At 48.4% G+C, this 12,573-nt stretch overlaps 1 long non-coding RNA gene across 1 annotated transcript; it reads right to left on the bottom strand.

The window, feature by feature from the left end:
* Positions 1-1,795: 1,795 nt before the first annotated feature.
* On the bottom strand, positions 1,796-12,044 carry LOC131384297 (uncharacterized). Its single transcript, XR_009215001.1, has 3 exons — positions 11,973-12,044; positions 10,039-10,134; positions 1,796-2,345 (listed from the first exon to the last, which is right to left on the bottom strand). It is a non-coding gene; the product is annotated as an uncharacterized LOC131384297 (long non-coding RNA).
* Between the last annotated feature and the right edge of the window lie 529 nt (positions 12,045-12,573).

The following is a 12,573-nucleotide window of genomic DNA, read 5'->3' as shown; positions in this document are numbered from 1 at the left end:
TCCCAGCTACTCGGGAGGCTGAGGCAGGAGAATTGCTTGAACCCGGAGGGTAGAGATTGTAGTGAGCTGACATCATGCCACTGCACTCCACCCTGGGCAACAGAGTGAGACTCTGCCTCAAAAAAAAAAAAAAAAAAAATTGCTGAGTAGGGGGCCAGTGACTTGGGAGTTCTGATTGGTCGGGTCAGAGATGGGAGTCAAAGCTGTCCTCTTGTCACTGCTAAGTCAGTTCCTGGGTGGGGGCCACAAGACCAGATGAGCCAGTTTATCGATCTGATTGGTGCCAGCTGATGCATCAAGTGCAGTGTCTGCAAAATATCTCAAGCACTGATCTTAGGTTTTGCAATAGTGATGTTATCCCTAGGAGCAATTTGAAGAGGTTTAGAATCTTGCAGCCTCCAGCAGTATGGCTCCTAAACCGTAATTTCTAATCTTGTGGCTAATTTGTTAGTCCTGCAAAGGTAGTCTAGTCTCCAGGAAGGAAGGAGGCTTGTTTTGGGAAAGGGCTGTTGTCTTCGTTTCAAAGCTAAACTGTAAACTAAGTTCCTCCCAAAGTTAGTTCAACCTAGGCCCAGGAATGAACAATGACAGCCCGGGGGTTAGAAGCAAGATGGATCTCTTTCACTGTAATATTTTTCTCAGTTATGATTTTTTCAAAGGCAGTTTCAGTATTTTGTTTTAAATTTCAGATTCTACTTGATGATTATGGTATGCAATTAAAATCAGATGACTCCAGGGATTTTGGCCTCAGCAAGAATGGATTTGTTGTTTACTAAGAAAGAAAAGGCTTCTGGCTGGGCACGGCGGTTCACGCCTGTAATCCCAGGACTTTGGGAGGCCGAGGCAGGCGGATCACGAGGTCAGGAGTTTGAGATCAGCCTGACCAACATAGTGAAACCCCATCTCTACTAAAAATACAAAAAATTAGCTGGGTGTGCTGGTGGGCGCCTGTAATACCAACTACTTGGGAGGCTGAGGCAGGAGAATCGCTTGAACCTGAGAGGCGGAGGTTGCAGTGAGCCAAGATCGCACCACTGCACTCAGCTGGGGCAACAGTGCAAGACTCTGTCTCAAAAAAAAAAAAAAAAAAGAAAAAAAGAAAGGAAAAAGAAAAAAAAGGCTTCCAGTAGAACTCTGTTGGGGGAGAATATAGGAGTTGAATTAAATTTGAGACATCTAATAGCCTTCTAGATGCTAACCTGAGTAGGCAGTTAGATATTAGAGCATAGAACTTATGGGAGGGGTTCAGGCTTCAGATAAGAAATTGGGAGTGGAAATATACGGATGCTGCCCGGGCTCAGTGGCTCACACCTGTAATCCCTGCACTTTGGGAGGCCGAAGCGGGCAGATCACCTGAGGTCTGGAGTTCGAGACCAGCCTGGTCAACATGGTGAAACCCCATCTGTACTAAAAATACAAAAATTAGCGAGGCATAGTGGTGCATGCCTGTAATCCCAGCTACTGGGGAGGCTGAGGTGGGAGAATCACTTGAACCTGGGAGGCAGAGGCTGCAGTGAGCCGAGATCGCACCACTGCACTCCAGCTTGGGCGACAAGAGCGAAACTCCATCTCAAACCAAACAAACAATAAAAAAAAAAAAAATGGATGCCACTTAAAGTGATGAGCGTAATTGTGTGATCACCAAGTGAATGTAGAGAGAGATAAAAAGATATCTGTAAGATCAGCCGAGAGAAAGGAAAAATAGACCCAAAGTCAGGTGAGCAAGTTTTTATTAACCTGTCGGCTGCCCCCTTAATAGTCAAGGGAAGCAGCACCAAGCTTACAGAATGAGGGGTTTATATTGGGGAGGGGAGTTTGAGGGAGTTTTTTGGTATGGACACATCCCAGGGTTGTTTGCTGGTTAATTTTGCCACATATCACCTTGTGACATTTATTACAGGAGGGTGTAGTAAAGTTTGTTTATGCTTCCCACAACCTCCCCCTGTGCGGTCTGGTTGGTTTGTAATTGGGGTTTACTTATCGCAGCAAGGTCTGATAAGTGAAGTCTGTTGGCTTCACCGCAGCGACTATATAAGGGCTTAGAAATGTAAAGAGGCTTGGGGAAGGGTGGGCGGCATGGAGAAGAATTGCAGAGCCTTGGGGGAGGGGTGGGCAGCACAAAGAAGCTTTCTTGGGGCAGTTTCTCCCTAACATTCCAGCCTTTTAATAGGTAATAGAAGAGGGGCGCCGTTCTCATCTGGCTGCTTCTTACTGGGAAAGGGCGACAGTTGTGGGGGAAGGCTGGACGGTAGGGACTGCCGTTCTTGGAGCCGTTGGTATTCCTGGAGCAGCATCATATCTTGTATTGTCCCATGGGTGAAGGTGCTGATAGGGTCCTGTAAAAACTGGGTGAGAAGGCATAGGAGACAAGGGCTGAATGCTAGAAAAAGACGAATAGTTATGGCCAGGCCTGGGAGGGGCATTAGCCACAGAAACCAGCTACTAAAGGACTGGGAGGGCCACGCTGGCCATCGCAGGATGTTTTCTTTAATTTTTTATGCTCGGTCCTTTAGTATTTTTACAGCATCTTGTACTAAGCTAGATTGGTTAAAATAAAAGCAACACTGTTCATCTAGAAAAAGGCAGAGTCCTCCTTTTTCGGCTGTGAGTAGGTGTAAGCCTCGCGGTTTTGAAGAACCACCACCACTAAAGAATCTATTTGTGATTGGAGAGTTGTAATGGATTTGGCTATCTCTTCCAAGCTATCTGTGAGATCTTTGGAGAGGGATTGGTAATAGGAAATGAAGGTGGTTAATCCCGTAATCCCACTTCCAACTCCTGTAATTATTCCGAGGGCTACTAATAGAGGTATGAATTGAATAGCACGGCGGTGTCGGATGGGGTATTGGTAGGGGTGTCGGATGGGGTATTGGTAGGGGTTGGTTTCCTGGGGCAACATTGATTTTTGGACTGAGGAAAACCAGGGTGCAGGTGCCCGTCCAGTTAGAAGGGAGGCAAATATAAGTTGAAGCACCACCTAGGAAAAGTATACCTTAGCTTGGTAGACAGAACTGCTTGTGTGTGCTAAAAAGATGTATTATTTTGTTATTCTCGTGCATCCATACTCCTAGGGTCCTGGCTAGGGCTGCTGCTATAAGTGGTTGTAAAGGGGTGTTTGGTTTAGGCCGGGAGGCTTTTGGGTTCTTTTTTCCTAGTGTAAGAGGAAGTATTTTGTGTCCACTAAGATCCATGTGGGAGTGTTGTTGAATGTTGGGATAAGCAGGCAGTCGCAGGTGGTGGGTGCAGGGATGGTGCATGGAGAGGGCAGCCAAGGGAAGAGGGATAAACAGGGGAAGTGTCGGCCGTTACAGTACTCTGAATTTTTATTAAGGAGGTGGGAGGTGTCAAGGGCAGGGGTGCGGGGGGCGGGGGGAGGCTAGAGAAATGAAGCCTGTCTTTATTGTTGGTGGCTTTGAGAGTAGTATGTTCAGTGGAAGGTTTGAGTTGTAGGGTATAGTTGCACAGTTTGGAATTCAGGTTGCCGAGGGGAATGCCAGAGGGTAGAAGTCGTTGGACGCAGAGTGGTGCTGGATAGGATAAGATTGTGTGGGTTGTTATGGCTCCTAATATGGGTTTATCATGGCTGCGGTAGGGGGATACGTTGGGTAAGTAGGGATGTAAGGTTGTAACAGCTAGAACTCGCTAGCTAACTGGGGGGAGATTTCTGTTAATGCCGGCATGTTGAGTTCGAGGCGGCTGTTAATGAGGATTTCGGGATGGTAGGTTACTTGGGTGGAAGTCCAGTTATAGGCTGAGGCAGGGATTGCATTGTATGTTGTGGAGAGGAGGGATACACAGAGCCAGCAGTCTCTTGCCAGGGAGGAATTGGAGTTTTTTAGTAAGGAGTGTGTGAGATTAAGTGTTCTGTATAGGTGTTCAGGGGTTATAGGTATTGGTTGGGCTGAAAGAAGGGCTGGGGTATTGATTCTGAGATGGGTTAGAAAGGCAGAGAGTGAGCAGAAAAGTAAATAGTTCGGTTTCACCAGAGTGAAGCCATAGAGAGCCTTGGAAGAAAAGGTCGGTTATCGGCCGGGCGCGGTGGCTCATGCTTGTAATCCCAGCACTTTGGGAGGCCGAGGCGGGCAGATCATGAGGTCAGGAGATCTAGACCACGGTGAAACCCCGTCTCTACTAAAAATACAAAAAAATTAGCCAGGCGTGGTGGCGGGCACCTGTAGTCCCAGCTACTCAGAGAGGCTGAGGCAGGAGAATGGCGTGAACCCGGGAGGCGGAGCTTGCAGTGAGTCGAGATTGCGCCACTGCACTCCAGCCTGGGCGACAGAGCGAGACTCCGTCTCAAAAAAAATAAATAAATAAAAAAGAAAACGTCGGTTATCCACTCAAAAAAGGCTTCCAGGGTGTTGTTCCATGGGCAGAACCAGGAAATATCTTGTGAGAGGGAGTGAGGAAGAGACTGAAGCAGCGGGATAGACAAAAGCAGGGTATCTAGGGAGGATGTGGGAATGTTTGTTTGTGATTGTGATTCCTGCTATAAGCATAACGATTAGGCAGAAGGCTAAAGTGAGGGAGAGTTTTTGGCTGGTATTCCAATCGAAAGGAATTACACTATACAGGGTAAGTACTATAATGCCTGCAATTAAGGTGTAATAGAGTGTTTCCATTAAAGGAGGCTAGTTGTAATAGTAGTTTAAACCTGTTTGCGATGGATGGATTTACTGATATGAAGTTTCTTCTGGGATGGATGTGAGGCAGACTCAGTTTGGCCCGAGGAATGTGCTAGAATACCGATTAGAAGTTGGTGAAGTGCAGGTCGGTAGATCAGAGGTGGGAGCTCTCTTTAACCTGGAAAGGTGATACCAGGAGGTATGTCCTGAGAGTTTGGCTGCAGTAGGGGTTGTAAGGATGACCCGGAAAGGGCCTTCCCCTTTTGGTTAAAGGCTGGTTGGGTTAAGGGCTTTTAGGAAAACATGTTCTCCTGGTAGGAGGGTCTGGTCAGTGGGGACTTTATGCAGTTTTAGGAGGGCCTGGTCTGCCTGTTTGTGGAGGAGATGGCAGATGAGGGAGAGTGTTGGGAGGTATTCTCCTAATTGAAAATCAGAAGAAGGCCTGTTTTGTAAGAGGAAAGGGCATCCATACATAAATTCAAATGGGCTGAGGAAGGAGGGTGCCTTTGGGCTGGCTCTGATGCGGGCTAGAGCTATGGGTAGGAGGGAAGTCCAGGGCCTCTGGACTTCTAGAGTGAGTTTGGTCAACTGAGTTGTTTTTTTTTTTTGAGACGGAGTCTCGCTGTCACCCCGGCTGGAGTGCAGTGGCGCGATCTCGGCTCACTGCAAGCTCCGCCTCCCGGGTTCATGCCATTCTCCTGCTTCAGCCTCCTGAGTAGCTGGGACTACAGGTGCCCGTCACTGTGCCCAGCTAATTTTTTATATTTTTAGTAGAGACAGGGTTTCACAGTGGTCTCGATCTCCTGACTTCGTGATCCACCCGCCTCGGCCTCCCAAAGTGCTGGGATTACAGGCGTGAGCCACCGGGCCCAGCCTCAACTGAGTTTTAAGGATTCCGTTTGTCCTTTCAACTTTTCTTAATGATTGGAGTCAATATGGGATATGGAGGCACCAGTGGACGCCAAGGGGCTGGGAGACCTGTTGGGTGATTTGGGAAATGAAGGCAGGGCCATTGTCTGATTGAATGGAGCAAGGGAGACCAAACCTAGGGATGATTTCTGTGATAAGGATCTGGGAGACTACTGCAGCTTTCTCTGAAGAGGTAGGAAATGCCTCCACCCACCCAGAGAAGGTGTCTACAAGAGTGAGAAGGAATCTTGTGTTTTTGACAGGAGGCATGTGGGTGAAGTCTATTTGCCAGTGTTCCCCTGGGAGTGTTCCTCTTAGCTGGTGTGCAGGAATAGATGGGGAATGGAGGGCTCCTTGAGAGGAGGTGACAGAGCATACACAACAATTTGAAGTTATGTTTTTTAGTGAGGTGAACAGGTGAGGGAAGAAGAAATATGGGTGGAGGAGGAGATACAGGGGACATGCACCAATATGGAAGGATTGGTGGAGGGATGTCAGGATTTTGTCAGTTTGTCCCTGGGGAAGGACTAGCTTCTGGTCCTTAACTATGCAGTCCCCCTGGAGGAAGGTTCCTTGTTGCAGTAATAAGGCCTTCTCAGTAGGGGAGTATTGAGGTTGGATTGCAGGGGTAATGAGGAGGAGGGAGGCAGGAGCGGAAGAAAGGGAGGCTTCTTTTGCTGCCTCATCAGCCTTTCTGTTCCCTCTTGAGATTTTATCTGTTCCCATTTGATGTCCCTGACAGTGTACAACTCCTGCCTCAGTTGGGAGATGTGTGGCCTGAAGGAGTTGGTAAATAAGGGGGCCGTTAGTGATAGGGGTCCCTTTGACAGTGAGGAATCCCCTGTCTTGCCAGATGGTGGCATGGGAATGAAGAATGTGATATGCATATTTGGAGTCTGTGTAAATGTTGACTCGTCTGCCTTTGGAAACGGTTAGGGCTCTGGTGAGAGCTATGAGTTCAGCTTTTTCAGAGGAGGTCCCTGGAGGTAGGCGCTTAGCTTCAGTTACTTGGTCAAGGGAAACAACTGCATACCCAGCAATTTTGGGGGAGCCAGTGGGCCAGGAAGAGGAGCCATCTATACATAGCTGGTCATCGGGGTTGGTGAGAGGCTCGGAGGAAATGTTGGGAAAGTATGGCTGCAGGTGATCTAGGATGTCAGTGCAAGAATGAGTAGGAGGGGAAGAAGATACAAGGAGTAAGGATGCTGGGTGAGGTGAGCATTTTTGGCAAGACTGAATTCGGGATTTTTGATAAAGAGTATCGGGGGAACCAGCCCCCAATATTTCAATGTAGGTTCTTTCTATTTTCCCTAAGTGTCGGCCGGTCTGAGAAATAAAGTGAAAGAGTACAAAGAGAGAAATTTTACAGCGGGCCTCTGGGGGTATCTTCACATATTGGTAGGACACAGTGATGGCAACTCCGAGCCAAAAACCAGCAAGTTTTTATTAGGGATTTTAAAAGGGGAGGGGGTGTATGAACAGGGAGTAAGTCACAAAGATCACATGCTTCAAAGGGCAGTAAAGGTCACAAGGCAAGGCAAAATTAGAATTACTGATGAGGGCCTATGTCCTGCTGTGCACACATTGTCTTGATAAACATCTTAACAGGAAACAGGGTTTGAGAACAGACAACCGGTCTGACTAGAATTTACCAGGCTGGAATTTCCCAATCCTAGTAAGCCTGAGGGTACTGCAGGAGACCAGGGTGTATTTCAGTCCTTATCTCAACCACATAAGACAGACACTTCCAGAGCAGCCATCTATAGACCTACCCCCGAGAATGCATTCCTTCCCCAGGATCTCAATTATTAATATTTCTTGCTGGGAAAAGAATTCAGCAATATTTCTCCTATTCACATGTCTGTCTAGAGGCTCTCTGCAAGAAGAAAAATATGGCTCTGTTCTGCCTGACCCCGCAGGCAGTCAGACCTTATGGTTATCTTTCCTTGTTCCCTGAAAATCGCTGTTATTCTGTTCTTTTTCAGGGTGCACTGATTTCATATTGTTCAAACACACATATTTTACAATCAATTTGTACAATAGTGGTCCTGAGGTGACATACACTCTCAGCTTAGGAAGATAACAGGAATAAGAGATTAAAGTAAAGACAGGCATAAGAAATTATAAGAGTATTGATTGGGGAAGTGATAAATGTCCATGAAATCTTCACAATTTATGTTCAGAGACTGCAGTAAAGATAGGCATAAGAAATTATAAAAGTATTAATTTTGGGAACTGATACATGTCCAAGAAATCTTCACAATTTATGTTCAGAGACTGCAGTAAAGACAGGCATAAGAAATTATAAAAGTATTAATTTGGGGAACTGATAAATGTCCACAAAATCTTCACAATTTATGTTCTTCTGCCTCAGCTCCAGCCAGTCCCTCCATTCAGGGTCCCTGACTTCCCGTAACAAAAGAGGGCATGAAGTAATTGAATCTGGGAAGGAGGAAGGGAGCCTAATGCTTGGGAGGAGAGGAGATGCTGTAGATTATGAGGACTGTAGATGGTGGTATTTTGACTACGTGTTAGTTTCCTGCTTTCTAGAGCTAAAGCAGCTGCTGCTGCTAGCGCTCTAAGACAGGTTGGCCATCCTCTGACTGTGTTGTCTAATTGTTTAGAGAGGTAGGCTACAGGGGCCAAGGAAGGAGGGTCTCCTTTCTGTTGCCCTAAGACACCAAGGGCTATTCCTCAGCTTTCAGCAGTATAGAGAGTGAAAGGTTGGGAGAGATCAGGTAAGGACAGAGCTGGTGCAGTGACAAGAGTGGTTTGAAGTTTGTGGAAGCTGGGGAGTATGTTATGTGAGGGATTTAGGGGCTCATTGAAGGGGCCTTTGGCTGCTTCATAGAGGGGGTGAGCTAGGAGGGCAAAGTTGGGAATCCATATTCTAAAAAAACCTGCTAGTCCTAGGAAGGAAAGGACTTTCCTTTTGGTGGGGGGGCGGGCAGATTATCTATTAGTGCCTCTTGGGCGGGGTCATAGCCTGGTCCCCAGGGGAAAGTTGAACTCTTAGGTAAGTTCCTATGGAGCTGGAAAGTTGAGCTTTGGAGGGGGAGACTCTATACCTTTTGGTGGCAAGAAAGTTTAAGAGAGAGACTGTGTGGGTTTGAGAGTCTTCTAGAGAGGGGCTGCAAAGGAGAAGTTTGTCCATGTATTGAAGAAGACAGCTGGGGGAAAGGTTTAAGGAGGTGAGATTTCAAGCTAAAACTTGTCTAAAGAAATGAGGGCTATCTCTGAAGCCTTGAGGGAGGACAGTCCAGGTGAGTTGTTGTGACTGGAGGGTGTCAGGGTCACTCCAGGTGAACGCAAAGAGGTTTTGGGAGTCAGGGTGAAGGGGAATAGTTAAAAAGGTATCTTTCAGGTCAATAGCAGTGTAGTGGGTGGTGTTGGAGGGAATGAGAGAGAGAAGGGTATAGGGGTTAGGGACTATGGGATGAATAGGAAGGATGGCCTGATTGATGGCTTGGAGGTCTTGGATGAGTCGGTATGAGCCATCTGATATATTTTTTTTTTTTTTGGGATGGAGTCTCGCTCTGTCACCCAGGCTGGAGTGCAGTGGCGCAATCTCGGCTCACTGCAAGCTCCGCCTCCCGGGTTCCCGCCATTCTCCTGCCTCAGCCTCTCCGAGTAGCTGGGACTAGGCGCCCGCCACCATGCCCAGCTAATTTTTTTGTATTTTTAGTAGAGACAGGGTTTCACTGTGGTCTCGATCTCCTGACCTCGTGATCCGCCCGCCTCGGCCTCCCGAAGTGCTGGGATTACAAGCGTGAGCCACCGCGCCCGGCTGAGCCATCTGATTTTTTTTTTTTTTTGAGACGGAATCTCGCTCTGTCGCCCAGGCTGGAGTGCAGTGGCGCAATCTCGGCTCACTGCAAGCTCTGCCTCCCGGGTTCACGCCATTCTCCTGCCTCAGCCTCTCCGAGTAGCTGATATTTTAACCAAGAGGATGGGGGTGTTATATGGAAAATGTGTTGGCCTAAGAAGACCATGTGAGCAGAGCTTGTGACTGGCTGTGAGCCTTTTTGGTGGGTTAGGGAGATGGGGTACTGGGGGACATTGAGAAATTTAGAGGGGTCTTTTAACTGGATTTTGATGGGGTCACGGTGAGCAGCTAAGGAAGGGGTGGTGGTGTCCCATACTATTGGATTTACAAGAGAGGTGGGAAGTGGGTACTGGAAAGGGGGCTCAGGGGCCGGAAATAGCGCAAAGGGGTAGGAGGGACTCTGGTTGAGGAAGGCAGAAAAAGGTGACAGAATCTTTGAATTTGGCTAAAAGGTCTTGGCCTAGAATGGGGGGTAGGGCAACGAGGCATGATAAGGAAAGAGTGTGAGAAAACAGTATCAAACCGAGAGCAAGTAAGGGGTCTGTTGGCGCGTGGACTGACGTGAGATGAGTCCATCAAGCCCCACAACTGAGACCTAGGAGGGATGAGTGGGTGCTGAAAATTCAAGCAAAGCCCAGTAGTTGGCCCCGCTATCGATTGAAAAAGAGATCGGCTTACCTGCTACCAGTAGAGTTACACTGGGCTCCATGCAGTGATGGCAGTGGGGGCCAGGGGCCCTGGGCCTCATCAGTCTTCAGTGGCTAGGCCGAGGAGCTGTGGGAGTGCAAGCAATTCTTCACTTTTTGTCTTGTTGAAGGGGCGGTGGCTCTGAGGAGCAGGCTTGTCTGTCCGTTTGCTGAGAGGACAGAGGGACTTCCAGTGGCCTGTCTGCTGGCAGACTGGGCAAGGGCTCTTTGGCACTCGAGGGTTAGGACACGCCCATGCCTAGTGGCCTTCTTTGCCACACTTAAAACAAGGCCCAGGAGGGTTGCTGCTATCAGATCTTTGTGCCCTTGGGTAATACGGCTGGGCTGATGGATAGCTGCTGCTGGAAGTTGGTATTTATAGCACGATCTCTTTGGGCTTTATCTAATTTATTTTGCTCATCCCTGCTATTAAAGACTTTGAAAGCCAGGTTAGGAGGTCTTGTTGTGGGGTTTGAGGGCCATCTTCAGCCTTTTAAAATATGCGCCGGATGTCGGGGACAGATTGGGAAATAAAATGGGTGTTAAGAACAATAGTTCCTTCCTGGGAGGCAGGATTGACATGGGTATATTTTTGGAGAGCCTCTGTAAGGCGAGAAAGGAACTGGGCAGGGTTTTCATTGGCCTTTTGGGAGGTTTCTTTGAGTTTTTCGAAATGTACAGCCTTATGGGCAGTTTTGTTAAGGCCTGCAATGAGGCAAGTAATCGTATGATTACGGGAGGCCCGGCTGGGGTCTGTGGGTTAATATTCCCAGGTAGGCTCTTCCCAGGGGGACTGCAGCGGCCCCTACTGGCCTAGTAAAATCTTGCCAATGGAAGTCATCCGCATGGACCTGGGCTGCAAGTCACATTCTTTCCTTTTCCGGAAGGAGGGTAGAAGACAGAATAATATAGAGATCATGCCAAGTAAGTTCATAAGACTGGGTGAGATATTTAAATTCTTTGATATAAGTGTCGGGATCGGAGGACAACGACCCCAGACGTTCCTCAGTTTGGGAGAAATCGGAGAGGGAAAAGGGGACGTGGACACGGACGATCCCTTCGGCCCCTGCCACTTCCCGGAGAGGAAGCAAGGGAGCGGGCTGCTGGGCACGTTGGGCTCGAGGACGAGTAAGGGGTGGAGACGGGGAGGACTCAGAGTCGGAGGCGGGATGGTTGGAGAGAGGGAGGTAGAGCCGGAGTGGAGGCATACAGTGGGGGGTCATGCTGTTCTTGTGGAGGATTAGGATGTTGTCGAGTAGGGGAAAACTCAGCGGGATCAAAGGAGGCGAAGTCATCGGCTGGGGCTATTGGGGTGAGGGGAGCAGGAGGTGAGTGGAGTTTGGAGCGGGCGAGGATAATTTGAAAAGTAGAGCAAGACTGGCAGAGGGAAGGATGACTACAGAGAGTAAAGAAAGCCAGAACATAAGGAATCTCAGACCACTTCCCATTGCGGTGGCAAAAGTTGTCTAAGTCTCTGAGCACGTCGGAATCGAAAGTGCCATTTTCGGACCACTGGGAGTCATGATCTAATTTGTATTGAGGCCACGCGTTATTACAGTAAAAGATAAGCCTTTTAGGGCGGATTTCTGAACGGAGGCCAAGAGTATTGAGATTGCATAGGAGGCACCCAAAGCAGGTAGTTTTAGAAGGAGCAGAGTGAAAAGCTGAAATGAAGTATGGGGGAAGTAGGGGGGCGCGTAGAGGAAGAAGAGACTGCCTGTGACAAGGACGTGGAAGAGGGTGTCCCCTTTCCCGCGGAACTTGTCTGGAATAGGGAAGGTAACCGCCGTGTCAGGCATCCCTGAAACAGAGGAACCAGAGGCCTGGAGGCCAGAGGAAGTCCTTGACCCAGCGCTGGGTCTTTTGGAAACTGAGAGACAGGCGGTCAAGGGTTTCAGGGAACAGCAACAGTCTCTTTTTACTCACCCTGGCGGAGGCTTTGATGGTGGATGAAGTCGTCAGCAATGGGAGAGTCTAGGAGATTCTCTGGGTCTTTGGAAGGTTCAGGGAAGGGGAGAGATTGGCCAAGAGATAGGTGATAGGGGAGGGAGGGAGAGAGGGAGAGAGAAAGAGAGAGTGAGAGAGAGAGAGACAGAGAGCGAGAGCCGGCCAGAGTCTATCCCCTTCCTGGGTTTTGGCACCAGAATGTAAGGTCAGCCAAGAGAAAGGAAAAATAGAACCAAAGTCAGGCGAGCAAGTTTTTATTAACCTGCCGGCTGCCCCCTTAACAGTCAAGGGAAGCAGCACCAAGCTTACAGAATGAGGGGTTTATGTTGGGGAGAGGAGCTTGAGGGAGTTCTTTGGTATGGCGGCATCCTGGGGTTGTTTGCTGGTTAATTTTGCCACATATCACCTTGTGACGTTTATTACAGGAGGGTGTAGGTAAAGTTTGTTTATGCTTCCCACAACCTTCCCCTGTGTGGTCTGAATGGTTTGTAATTGGGGTTTGCTTATCGCAGCAAGGTCTGATAAGTGAAAGTCGGCTGGCTTCACCACGGCCCTTGATAAGGGCTTAGAAAAATGTAAA

Source organism: Hylobates moloch, unplaced genomic scaffold, assembly GCF_009828535.3.
Source record: "Hylobates moloch isolate HMO894 unplaced genomic scaffold, HMol_V3 SCAFFOLD_9, whole genome shotgun sequence".
NCBI classification, from domain to species: Eukaryota; Metazoa; Chordata; class Mammalia; order Primates; family Hylobatidae; genus Hylobates; species Hylobates moloch.
Note: the sequence above shows the minus strand (reverse complement) of the source record. Positions and strands in the feature narration are given on the sequence as shown.